This window comes from Mustela erminea, chromosome 1 (assembly GCF_009829155.1).
Source record: "Mustela erminea isolate mMusErm1 chromosome 1, mMusErm1.Pri, whole genome shotgun sequence".
Taxonomy (NCBI): Eukaryota; Metazoa; Chordata; class Mammalia; order Carnivora; family Mustelidae; genus Mustela; species Mustela erminea.
In genome coordinates, this window is record NC_045614.1 from 52,387,750 (window position 1) to 52,401,033 (window position 13,284).

The 13,284-nt window shown below is 54.3% G+C and overlaps 1 protein-coding gene across 10 annotated transcripts in view; it reads right to left on the reverse strand.

Moving 5' to 3' along the window:
• ATP2B2 (ATPase plasma membrane Ca2+ transporting 2) overlaps positions 1 to 13,284 on the reverse strand; it is a 366,154-nt gene that overhangs the window by 155,439 nt on the left and 197,431 nt on the right. For 2 of the 10 annotated variants that reach the window (XM_032327061.1, XM_032327027.1), the window contains exon 1: positions 9,064 to 9,211. The exons of 2 other annotated variants lie outside the window; for them this stretch is intronic. The gene's annotated coding sequence lies outside the window, so the exon portion shown is untranslated. Of the gene's footprint in view, positions 1 to 9,063; positions 9,217 to 13,284 lie in introns of those variants that run through there. 6 more of the 10 variants (XM_032327096.1, XM_032327071.1, XM_032327080.1 and 3 more) reach the window with 4 other exon arrangements.

Below are 13,284 nucleotides of genomic sequence, written 5' to 3' on the forward strand. Positions count from 1 at the left end.
AGTGGCCTAAAGAGCTCTTGATCTCCTGCCTTCAGATAGTTGCTAGAAGAGACTGGTTCTTGACAATCTTTGCATTACAAATGCACATGTGTCAGCATGGACACTGTCCCCGGGAATGTGCCCCGCCTGGGTCCCCCTCATGAGTCTGCTAGACCCTACTAAGGGAACCTTCTCTACAGAATTTCTCTGTGCAGAACAGGGGCTGCTGCTCTCTCAGGCTTGCTCCTGAGAACCAGATCCACATGGGTGTGTGCATGCACAGCCATGAGCTCCTTCCCTCCAGCTCTGTCCCTTGCCCATGACCTTGAGTAGCAGCAATGCCTGAGCAATCTTGCATCTTAGACATTTAAAGTCCTAGTGGGCACATCTGGCCCGAAAATCCCTGTTTTAAAGATGGAAATTTGTACCCAGGGAGGGACTGTGATGAGTCCAAGGTCACTCAGGGTGTTTGTCTGGCTAGGCTGCACCCAGGTATCTCCTTCCCCACTCCCACTCAAATCCATTCTGTGGCCCTGGTTCTGCCCCGGGGGCTAGGCCAGTTGGCTAGCCAGGACTTTTGCTCTCTCCAGGAGGGAGTTCTGCTGTGTCAACTCTGCAGTAGCCGCCGAGAATTTTGGGAAGTGCTGGCCGGTAGGCAGGCAGGTTGGCTGGCAGGTTCTGCTGACCTTGGACGTGGCTCAGTTCAGCCCCTTCCCCTGTGCTGTGGTGAACAAGCAGAAATGGGAAGGGAGAAGGAAACCATTTCTGAAGTGAGCCCCAGCCCAGAGGATGCTGTATCTGGCTGCTACTTCTAGAAACTGCCCTCCTTGGGCAAGGACCACCCCCTGCCCACCCCTCCTCCATAAGAATCAGAGTCCTGGGGAAAGACAGCAATACTGAGCTGCAGCCTAGACACTAGAGAGAGGCAGCTGTTTGACCTTGGGCATACCCACATGCCTCTTGGCCTCAGGTGCCCCATCTGTGAAACAAGTGCTGTCTGTATTGTTATTATTTTATTGAGCCCAGTGTCTATTTCAGCTGCCATTTATTGAACTAAAAGAGACTCATTAGAAGTTCATCAAAAAACAATTGCCTTCACTTCTGCCAAGCATTGCCCTAAGCACTTTAATTTTACTTAATTCTTTATCAATCCTATGAACTGGAGACTTTCGTTATTCCATTTTATAGATGGTGGTACTAAAGCACAGAGAAGTTAAGAAACTTGCACTAGGTCACACAGCAAGGAAATGGTAGAGCAGGAACTGGAATCTCAGAATCTGTATTTTAAACTCCTCCCTGTACTACAGTCTTTGTTGTTTGTTTTGAGCTGCCAATTACTGAGCACCTACTGTATATGGGCACTCTGCTGGGTATGTGATTGTTGACCCCTTGTGGACTTCTCACAATAGCCCTGGGTGGGAGAGGAAACAAAGGCTCCTGTGTGGTGCATCAAAATGTCCAAGGTCCCACAGTAACCGAGCTGGGGAGGCAGGTCCTTTATAGGTTTTATCTTATTTACTGTATTTCACTGACTCTAAGATACGTCCATTGTAAGATGCGAGGCTGCTTTATATACACTTATGAAAGAAAAGGGCATGACTTGTTCTCCTGTGACATGCCACCACTTGTAACAGGCACCCCTCTTTCAGAGATGTCAAAACGTGCATGTGGGAATCAGCTGTATTCACAACAACCCTATAAGGTGGGCACTACTGTCCCCATTTTACAACTGAGGAAACCAAGGCTCAGCACCCAGGTTTTGGATTTGATGCTATGCAGGCTCAGCCCAGACCTGGTCCTGAACCACCTGCTACAATGCTGCTAACTGGGCCCTGGGCCCACGTGGGATACGCACCCCGCCCTCGGGCACAGGTGAGAACGCTGAGAAGACTCAGGCAGTGGAAGCCCAGCACCCTTTGCTCCGGATGAGGTTTTGGCCTTCACCCAGGGCAGAGGCCTCAGCCAGACTGGGGGATACCCCAAAATGGATCCCCCACGGCTCCACAACCTTGATGGGAAAATGTGATGGTTCAGCCTCCCATACCACCCTTGAGCCCTTGCTCCAGCCCAGCGAGGCAGGGGTTTCAGGGAGCGAGGCTGGAATGAGCTTCTCTAGATGACATTCCCCATGTCCCCATGCAAAGCAGTCCCTGGGGTGGCCAGACATAGCCAAGTGGAGCAGCCCAAGCCAATGTGGGGAATGCCACCGCTTTATAGAAAACTGCTCTCAGGGTGGCAATAGGAGCCCCAGAGAGACCTGCTTCCTTTCTTCGAAGATATATGGCTCCTGGACCCCAAACAGGGTCATTCATGTCTAGCTTCTCCCCACAGGCTCTTCCAACCCCATACTACACCATAGCACAATGTCCCCCGGCCTTTGCAAAAATTAAACCCACCTGCCTGTCTCCCCTAGGACTCAGACTTTCCCCTTCTGAGGCCATCTTTTGAGGAAGCCATCTGGGGACCCTCTTCCAGAAGCAGGACAGAAGCTCAACGTTTCTGAATGTCTGGCATGACCGGGGCTGCATATGGGGCAGCTTTCTCTCCATCACGTTACACACTGTCTTGTTAGGCAGGTCGCTTCAACCTCACTTTACATGTCAGAGCACCAACCTCAGCAGGGCAAAGCTACTGGCTCAAGGTCACAGCAGGAAACACGGGGGTTAGGATTTAAATTCAACTCTTTCCGATGGCACAGGAGGAGGCCGTTTTAATATCCATCTCTGGACAGGACCTGAGCCAAGTGCTCCCTTTGCATTACTTTACTCAATCCTTACACAACAAATAACACTGCGATGATAATAACACTATTGTCATTCCCATTTTACAGATGAAGAAACATCCTCTGAGACTTCAACGGCCCATAACCCAGGCCAGGCACTTCAGCAGAATACCACTTGCCTCCCATGACATCTGGGAAGGTGGGTACATTCATGGAGAATAAAACTGAGGTTAAGTCATTAGTTCGACCACCTATGGCTATCTAACGGTAGAGCCACTTGGATGAGGCTTGGAATAAGCAACTATCCTCTCACACCTGAAATGAACAAATGAACATTTGTTAAGTGGTCGAGGATACATTTTAGCTATTAGTAATGACTATTATATTAGCATTTCAGAACTTGGTAATTACCCCGTCGGGTGATTACCCCATTCTCCAGATGAGAACCACAAGGTTCCCAGAGCATGAGTGGCAGAGATAAGACGGCATTGTGGGCTCTCAACCCTCTGCTATGCGGGTCTCCTGGGCCTAGCATAGCCCCCTCCAAACTCCCCTGTCCACTTCCAGCTCTCCTTTCTGGAGCTCATGAGCATTGGGCCTGCCCAGGACTGTCTGGAATTCCTGCCCCATGGGTTTCTGGCTATGGACAGTCCCCAGCCAGCTCTAAAATGATGGAAAGGAGAAAGAGCACCCGAGACCTGGGTTTAAATCACAGCTGTGCCTCTCACTTGCTATGTAACTCCAGCATGTTCTTAATCCCTAGGGCTTAGCTTCTTTATCTGTAGAATGGATGTTTGTGAGGAAGAAATGAAACACTGTACAAAGGACTTCCTAGCAGTAAACTAGTAGAATATTAGGGATTGTAGTGGGCCCAAGTGTCTCTCCCCAAATTCATGTCCACCTGCAACTTCGAAATGTGGCCCTATTTGAAAATGGGTCTTTGCAGATGTATTTAAAGATCTTAAGACAAAATCATCCTGGAGAGATGGGCCCTATGTCCAGTGACTGGTATCCTTATAAACAAAATAGAGGACAGGGAGATACACAGAAAAGAAGGGGATGGGAGGATGAAGATAGAGACGGACTCGCAGAGACACAGCCACGAGCCATAGAAGGTCAGGGACCGCTGGCGAGCACGGGAAGGTGGGGTTGAGGCAGGGTGTGTGCAGTCTCCCTTGGTCAGACGTCCAGCTTCCAGAACTGTGAGAGACTACATTTCTGGAGTTTTAACCACCTGGGTTGTGGTCATTTGCTCAGGCAGCTATAGGAAACAAATTGCGACGGCAGCTCATACCTCAGCCTTGCAGATCTAGACCCTTCCCCCGAGGGCCAGCTGGCAGGAGAATCTGCCCTCACTGAGGACACAAGGCAGGCAGGATTAGCACCCCCTCTTTCTAGGGGAAAGCATGAGGCCAGGGGGCTGACAGGACTTGCCCAAAGTCACCTGTCCCTGACTGACCTGGGCCTAGAACCTGGCTCTCCTGCCCCTCGGACCCAGGCCTCCTCTCCCAGACCTGGGAACCTCTGGAGTCTTGGAGACCGCAGCCCTGGCCACCTTCCCTTGCCTCTAGCAGGCTGGGCCACCTTGCCCTCCACTCCTTGGACCCTGTAGGCCTTTGCTGGATTGCACAGGATGTGTCTCAGGCCTTGAAAACAGCCCTCTGTCCACGCAGGGCTCTCTACGGCAGACCAAGGTGAAGCCCTCAGCACATCCCCTGGTGTCCAGCAGGTTCCCAGGGCTTGCTGCAAGCATCACCTCTTCTGTATGGTCATCCTACAGCTGCCTGCTGAAGTGGGCACCGATTCCCATTCTACAGATCAAACACCAGGGCTGGAAGAGGCAAAGTGACTGACTCAAAGGTCAAACTCTTAAACGACCGAGGTTTCAAACTCACACCTTCTGATTCTCAGTCCAGGCTGATTCTCGAACACCATGACGTCTGTTCACTGAGCTGCCCCTGTGGATCCCACCCCGAGCCCAGCCCTCTATGTCCACCACTTTCCTCACTTGCCCCGTGCAATGGCCTGAAAGGTGCATACTCTTACCAACTGTTCCCCAGACGCGGGGACTGAGGCTCCACCCTACTTCCTGCCTTGAACTCCAGAGTCATCTTCCCCATCTCCTACCACCACTGACTGTCCAGGTCCAGGGGCATATTCTCCCTGAATATTTTCTTGTTTGAGGCTCCCACTGGAAGGGAGAAATGATTACTGGATGTTCAGTGCTCTGGCCTTGGAGAGAGCAGAGTGGGCCAGATGGACCAGATTCTAGGCAGGAGACCCACCGCTGCCTCCCACACTGCTCTGTGTGAACTAGGAGGGGCTGGGGAGGGAGACTGCTCACCCTCCACAAAGTGTGTATGCCTGTGGCATCCGGCACTTGCACCCCAGACCACTCTGCTGCAGACCCTGGAAACTAAGAGGGATTGAGGGAACCATGCCCTGCACCTCAGGGTCCCCCGTGGCCTACACCTTCACCCTACACCTAAAATGTGCCAATTGCCTCACACACATTACTTAGAATCTTCCCCACAGCCCTGCTTTAAATCTGTTCCCCTTCTAGAGAGAGAAGATTGAGGTTTAAAGAAGATAAGCCATTTCCCTCACTGTCACAGAGCTGGGGATACCCATTGCCACGACTCAACCCCAAGGCTCGGTGAGTCTCTGAGGAGCACCTTCCAGCCACACTGCTGAGAAAGATGGCCTTGTTTGCCATATGAAAGTTGACTGGCCCACAGAAGGGCCAGATTTAACTCCACCAGAGCCTGGCAGTGGGATGGGAACTGGGGGCTGGAGAGGTGAGGGTCATCTCACTCTGCCTTCTGATTGCCAGGGGACCTCAGTTTCCCCAGATGTGGCAGAAGCCGGCCAATAGCATAGTGCGCAGGTTACCCCCAGCTCTGAGAGCCTCTGAGCTCCCCCAAACCTATTCTCAATGGCCTTGTCTCCCCCAGGTACAAAGCTATAGAGATGAGAGCCCTGAGACACCTGTGAAAATGCAGCTCTCAGGACCTCGTGAATCATTGGGTAGGGGGATCCAGAAATTTGTCCTCTACCAGGTGATTTTTTAGGTCCACTAATGCTTGAGTCCTACCAGCCTAGAGATTTCCCTTCTTGCTTCCCCTCCTGACCTTGGTCAACTGTAGCAGCAAGGTGCTCCCCTGCTTGGACTCCAGCCCCTGGTGCCAATCATACGTCTCTGCACAGCCCTCTACAGTGCTCTAGGCTCTCGGACAGCAGTGGGGTAAGGCAGGGCAGGAATAGGCATGTCCTGGGCACAGAGGAGGAGACTGAGGTGCAGAGGGGACAAAGCAACTTGCCCAAGGTCATACAGCTGGTCAGAAGTAGAGACTGAACCTGATGCGCTCATCATTTTACCTTGGAATCAAACATCTGGGGAAAACCAGGGGTCAAACAGGCCCCCGCTGCTTCATACCTGGGACCCGAGTGAGATGGTAAGGTACTCTACTCTCCAGCAAGCACAGCATGACCTTGGACAAATCCCTGCTCCTGGCTGGGCCTCAGTTTCCCTGTTATGAATGGGTCTGCCAGGTACCTTTTTAGAAGGCACACATTTGCTCTGGCTTTCTATGTGCCTTCAATTCCACCAGGTAAGAGGGTGACACAGCTGTGTAGGACAGGGGCACACGTGTCTGGGAAGGACTCTGCTCTTACCCTCAGGAGACTCTCTGGACCCTTTCTTGGAGCATCATCCCCAAATTCCAAGTTCTTGGACTGTTGCTTCTCAAGATGTACCCCAAACTGGAGCTGACCTCATAGAGGCAGGAAGGAGAGGGTCTAAGAGGGCAGGCAGGGAAGCTAATGGCCTAGCTTCTACCCTGTCTCTGCCATGTTCCAGCTGTGTGACCTTGGATAAGCATCTCCACTTCTCTGCACAGCTTCCTCATCTATGGCATGGGAATAACATGGCTATGGGAGGCCCTGGCGAAGGGATGGATGCAGAACAGTAAGCTTGGTAAGTGCTAGCTGGCATATTATTATTTACCCAAGTCTCCTGACCCATGCCTGTACTAGGTGGGGAGAGAAGAGAATGAGGGGCCCCACATTTGAGTCTCTTTACAGCATAAGCCACAGGCAGCTTTTCTGATCTGTGGTCTGGAGAAGCCTCTGAGGGCTGCTGGCAGTGCCCTGAACCCCAGCTCCCAAGACTCCATATCAGAGTGCTGATTTCCTCAGGTCAGAGAACAGGGGTGGTGGGGCCAGTCCAGACTCCCGGGAGTCTGGGCCATGGGCAGCAGCTCCTCCTGCCCCCTCCTCTGTCCCCTTTCTAACTCTAGGCAACCTTCTCTGCCACACATCAAGAATCCAAGATGGCTTTTGCTGAGCCCAATCACAGTTCCCTGGGAATCTGGGCTGGCTCTTGCCTGGCCAGTGTCCCTCTGTCCTCACAGGTAGCCCCAAGGGCCAGCCTCTCCCCAGTGCCCACAGAGGCACCTTCACTGCCACAGAAGATGCCTGGAAGCTTAGGGGTGTATGGAGCCTGCGGCAACCACAGAGGAGCTGCATCTGTGTGCCTGGGCCATTTCTGTGCATAGGCAACCTGCATTCGTTCACCTGTGGCCACGTTCCAGCATACCGGATGCCCACTAATTCATGGACAGGCGTGCAGATGGCATTCGGGACACCACATATGTGTGCTTGTCATTTTCACACGGGGGCCAGCCCGCATGAGACCACATGCCACATTTGTGGCTGCTGCCTGGCACTGTGTGCAGGCCGGTTAGCCCCTATGCAGCCTACTGCATTCCTGTTAGAGCTGCAGGCATGTGTGGGTATGCCACGTTCACAGGTATGTGTGTGCGTTTGTGCATGAGGCAATCGCGTGCCTGCTTTAGCATGCAGGTGAGCGGGTGGTGTTCAGGGACAGGAGTTGTAGTCCCATGTGCTGAGGTGTGTCTATGGGCACAGGAAGTCTATGTGCATATGATCTATGAACATATACAATACACTACTACGTATACTATATTTGTGTGCGTGCATCTGTGCAGATCTGTGGTTGTGTGTATGCCCTGATGAGAATGGGACTGGGGGTGCAAAGGTAGCTAAATAGCACGGGCCATTTGCATCTCTCCTGGACTCCCCCTACAGGGCTCCCCCGGAGCTGTGGCAGCCCCTCCCTGCCACTGCCCCTTCAGCGAAGTTGGCCTGCGCTCCAAGCCCCCTCCTACTGCACACGTCAAAGGAGAATTTCTCCGGATGGCGCCTGCAGCTCCTGGAAATGCCCCAAACGTCAGCTCTGCCTCTTCCCAGTGATTTGGAGAGCAATGCAGGCAAGGAGAGGAGCCCACTCTGTGCTGGCCGAGGGGCACTCAGCGTCACACCCAGACCCTCTGGGGCTGAGCTCGCCTACTTAGCTTACCCTTCTGAAGGTCGAGGCTGGCTGGGCCTCTGCGTGGGGGCCCTGAGACCCCTGGGGGCGCTTCCCTGACTGGGGCAGTCCAGCCACAGAGATCCCTCCCCATACAACCGAGGTGAACAGAGGACAGCCATGGAATGGCCTCTTGATTAGAAAGGATGGCTGCCTGCTGCAGCCCACCCATGGGGAGTACAGAGACCTGCTGGTGGGTTTCCCAATCCTGACCCTGCAGGGGCCAGGGAGGAGCCCCAGCTACCTAGCTGTCAGCCAGAGGCCACCCCAACCAGCGGAAGAACTGGGCTTCCGGGCTAAAAGTGCCAACTCCACCACCCAGCATGACTGCTGCAAAATGGCCTGGCCATCCCACTCCTGCCCCCCTTCTGGCCATCTTGGGGACCTGGGGACTCATCCCTGCCACCACATGCCTTGGCTAGCCTGACCTGGTGGTCCTGGCATGCAGCAGCCCACCAGCCAGAGGGACCCCCTGTGGGAGCCTCCCTCTGCTTCTGTCCTGGAACCCAGTGGGGGCCAAGCAGGAGGCACCCTCTAGTCCTCTGCGTCTCCCTGGGACCAAGCTCAGAGGGAAGAGGACCTTGCCCCCTGCTACCGGCTTGCCGGTCCTTGCATAACATCCATCCAGGGGTATCTAATGAGCAGAGGATGCCGGCATCTACCTGAGACCCTGGGCATCCGCTTGTCCGAGACCCCCTTGCTCAAGTCCACAGCACCCCAGTCCTATCCCCCAGCACACGGACCCTCATACTAGTGTCTCCTTCGGCAGCGGCTCCCTATGCAGCCTCAGCTGCTGCCAGATAAACAAGCCCTGCTCCCCCCCCCCCCCCCACCACGCTGCCGCCACCACCATCAGCACTGAAAAAAATCAAATGAAATGAAACAAAATAAAATGGGTGAGGGAGGAAGGGGAGAACGGATTGGGGCGCTTTTTATTTTTTATTTTCTCATGCTGGGGGATGCCGGTACTTACTTGGCTACGAAAATCACCACAAATCCGGCACGGTTTCCAGGCGGGCAGCCCCGTAATCGCGGTGCGGCAGCTGGTGCCGCGGCTGAGCCCAGCCAGCGTGCCCGGGTCCCTCTGCAGACTGTACCATCCTGCCCGAGCAGGTGGGGGGGCGGGGGGGGGGGCGGAGGCGCCGGCGCCGGCTTCTAGGAGAGCATCTCGTTGGCAAAATGCAATCTCGGGGGAGGCAGAGGCCGCCCCAGCCGCTGCGCTGCCGGAGGCTGGGGGAGGGGGCGGAGGACCGAGGACGAGGGAGGGACGCGGGGAGGGCTTGTTCTGGTGGGGGGGGGGGGGACTGGGGGAGGAGAGTGGGGGCAGGGGTGTGTGGACCGAACCACCACGGTGTTGTTTGCGGTTTTAATTCCTCCCGTGGGATCATGAGGAACTGAAGCTGGCAGAGTCCCAGGAATATGCCCGCTCCCCCGAAGTAGGAGGGAATGTCAAGGGCATGGTGAGGGTAGGGTTGGGGCTGAGTCGGATTGGAGGGCATCCTGCGACTGATGGTGGTGGGGGGAGAGTAATTGAGGAGAGGGAAAGATTTTGCTCAAATGGCCCCAAGTCATCCCCCACTTTCTGGGGGACTCCTTTGGCTGTGCAGTGAGTGGGCTCTGGTTTCCTTCTCCTTTTGGTCAGGACACCCCCCCCCCCCCGACCTGGGTGGGGCAAAGGTCACATAGGGGTAGCAATGGACTCAACACAGACTAAACACATTAGTGGTTGCAGGTCCAATATGACAGAGACCGCACTAAGCTCCCTTCTGCTCCTACTGCCCTACTCTCCTTACTGCCATCTATACACTACCCCTGTGGCCCAGCAGCCCCACCCAGGGGTACCCCCACCTGCCTGGGGGCTACTGTTCTGTCAGAAGACCCCTTCAAGGGGCTGCTTATCTGCTCACGGATGCCCACTGGCAGGGGTGTCTCCATATGTCTCCACATCATCTACAGGGACAACTGTGAGGAGTTGGGGGGCTGATCATATTGGGGGCGCTGACCATGTCCAGAGACTCCAGGGACCCCTGGGGAAGAGTCTGCAGGAATGCAATCCTCCCAGCCAATTTACCCATTTCTTTCTGCCTTGACTGCTACCCGTTTAAGTCCAGACCTGCTGCCCCTTTAAATCCAGACTGATGGGAGGACAGACCTGGGAGCAAGGTTAGGAGGGCACAGTAGATGAAGGGGCTTTTCTTGGGTTCTGAGGCCTCGCTCTCCACTGCTCTGTCCCCCCCAGGAGGAGTGCCCTGGTTAGGAGGAAGGTATCGAAGGTGGAAGGACCTTCAGGACTGCTGTCTCAGGGTAGCTGTCAGTGTGCTGGGGGCACATGTTGGGGGAGAACAGGGTTGGGGGTGGCCCCAGAAGGCAGCTCCAGATGGAAGCTGCCTCCTTTCCCCTGTCCCTACCCCCTGCCCGGTTCTGAGCTGCCTGCCTGAGCCTGAGCGTCCCGAGCTGCCTCTCCATCCCTGGGCTGGCACAGAATATCAATTTGTCTCGTGAAGCTGAAAGTCTGCACTGCACCAAAATCAGAACCTGGCCGGGCAGAGGGGCCACGGGAGGCGGAGAGCTGGAAGTGAGCACCAGCGGCTGGGCCTCTGTCAGTGGGCCATATTTCTCCCCCTTGCTTTTTAGCCCTTATACCCACCAAGGGGTCCCCTTCTGCTCCTGGCCAGGCAGAATGAGATGTGCAGAGGATGCTGAGACGCTAAGGATGCTGAGTGCTGGGCGGCCCTGGCCTCCACGGTGCCAGGCAGGGAAAACTCCCGGCTGGGGTTCCAACAGAGCAGCCAGGACACAGCTCAGAGAGGCTCTTACCTCCTACCCCAAAAGCCCGGGACAGGGAGCTGCCACGTTGGCACCTTCTTGGGGGTACAGATGGGGGGCTCCACTGGTCCCCTTCCAGGCAGAGTTTTAAGTTAGACCCTACCACAGGAGGGGCCAAGCCAGGAGTCCCTCATCCCTTCCCCAGGGCCTAGAGGCAGCCCCTGTCCCCCAACACAGGGTCACAGAAAAGCACTCTGAGATGGCCAGGGTGAGGGTTGGCACAAAAGGGCAGAGGGTAAAAGGCCTATTGCAGCTCACATGTGGTTGGGGCAGACATGTCTGTGCCAGGAATCCCACCGTCATTTCTGTGACAACATGGGCTTTGGGGAGGGTAGCAAACTGATTTTCCTGATTATAGAACAAACAGCCCCAGAAGGGGCCTGTTATGAGCCACCATTTCCACAGTAATAATACCTTCTGTGTCCAGCACACTTGATAGTTTGCAAAGGCCACTGCAAAACAGTGAGTTGTTTGATCCTACCACTAGAATGACTTCTGTGAGCACCTGAATGACAGTGAGGAATTTGTGTATGGTGACCAGGACACAGTGTTTCAAGCCAGGAGGGGGTCAGTCAAACCCGTGATCTCAGCTTGAGGACTCCAAGCCCATGGCTTCCTCCCTGTGAAGGCCAGGATGGTGTGGGCTGGTTGGGAGCCCCAACACTCATCTGCTGAAAGTTCGGAGTCCTACCTGCTCACTGGCCCCTGTCTGGGGTGGGCTGCGCTGTTAACCTGCAAACACTAAATTTTTAGGAACTCATGGAATTTGGGTTCCCAGAATCTAAGACTAGAACTGACACCTGGCTAAGTTCCCATCTCCTCGGCATTTTAGACCCTGTTATATTTCAGCATCCACATCCACAACCCAATGATAGGATATCCCCTAACTTCTGAGGCAGCCCAAATGCTGACCAGCAGAGTCTGAAAGTTTTTCATTATGTTTGGCCCGTGAACTCCTCTTCATCCTTCAAAGTCCAGCTCAACCGCTGCTTTCTCAAACAGTTCTTCCTGATTCCACTGAGATAATCAATTCCTGTGTCCAGCCTGGCTCTGACCACACGGTATGGTGATGGTCTACACCACTGAGCTGTGACCACATCAGCTCTGTTTCTAGAGCCCCAGCTCCCAGCATGTGGTAGGTGCCCCAATAAAGGCCTGAATGTATCTGCTGCTCTGTGATTTGGATTTATCAAATGTCAGAATCAGAGGAGTTGAAGATTTGAAGGACTTGAAGGACTCCAATCCAATTCTCCCATCTTATAGTTGAGCAAACTAAGGCCTCAAGAAAGGATATAAGTGGCTTGCCCAAAGTCATCTGGCCACAGACATTCATCCCCTGCCCTGCCCCCTATACCTCCCCTTCCTGCAGCAGACATACCTAGGGCATCTGGCCTGTCTTTCCAGGATATGTTGTGGGGCAGGGGGTACTGGACAGGCAGAGGTGTTGCAAAATCTGACAAACAATGGTGCTAGTGTTGAAACTCTGGGAAGGCTGGAAATGACAAGTCAGGGTGACCCACGGGGAAGAGTGGGGGAGAGGCAGGAGGCAGGCCAGGAGGATTACTGATAGCTTCTGCCTCCAGCATGATTTGGCTTATGGTGAACATGGATTGAGGGTCAGGGTTGGAAGGTATGAGAAATAGGGCAGGGGTGAGGGGAGAGCCAGCCCAGTCCAATTTTCACACAGTCTTCAGTTGTCCAGACCATGGTTGGGGGAACAAATCCCAGGACCAGAGAGGAGTGGGAGTAGAGGGTTAGTAGCTAGGTATGAGGGTGGGGATGAGGTCGTTCTGATGAAGGCAATTTGCATAAGGGAGACAGATGAAGTAGGTCCAGACAGGTCTGAGGGAGGCAGAATCAAATGCAATCAGAGACCAGCTGTGTCCTCTCCCGGAGACATAGGTTCTCTTTTGCTCCCCCTCCTGAAGGGAAGGAGGAATGAGGGCTACCTCTGCCCTTGCCTTGCCCAGCTTAGGGTCTTCTCATATCTAAGCAGGTTAACTGCTGTCACAAAATGCTGTTGGCTGGACCCCTCCGAGGCTGAGAAGATATTTCCAAAGGCCCCTCCCCTCCCTGCCTTGTCTGACCTTCACAAATCACCCTTGGAGAGATTGGGCTTCTTCCCATTTTATAGAAGAGAAAATGACAGAGGCCTTGGTGACGTGCTTTGGAGGCACAGAGCCAGTGAGGCCCAAGGTCGAGATCTGAGCCCAGATCTGACCCACTTGAACTTTAGACTGTTCCCTCTGTCCCTGCCTAAAGATCCTCAAATTTGAGGCACATGGCTAGGCTCCTCTAGGACTATGACCTTGAGGGGCCATAGTATGGTGTCTGGGGACCAGGTGGCCCAGCTTGTACCAAGTCTCAC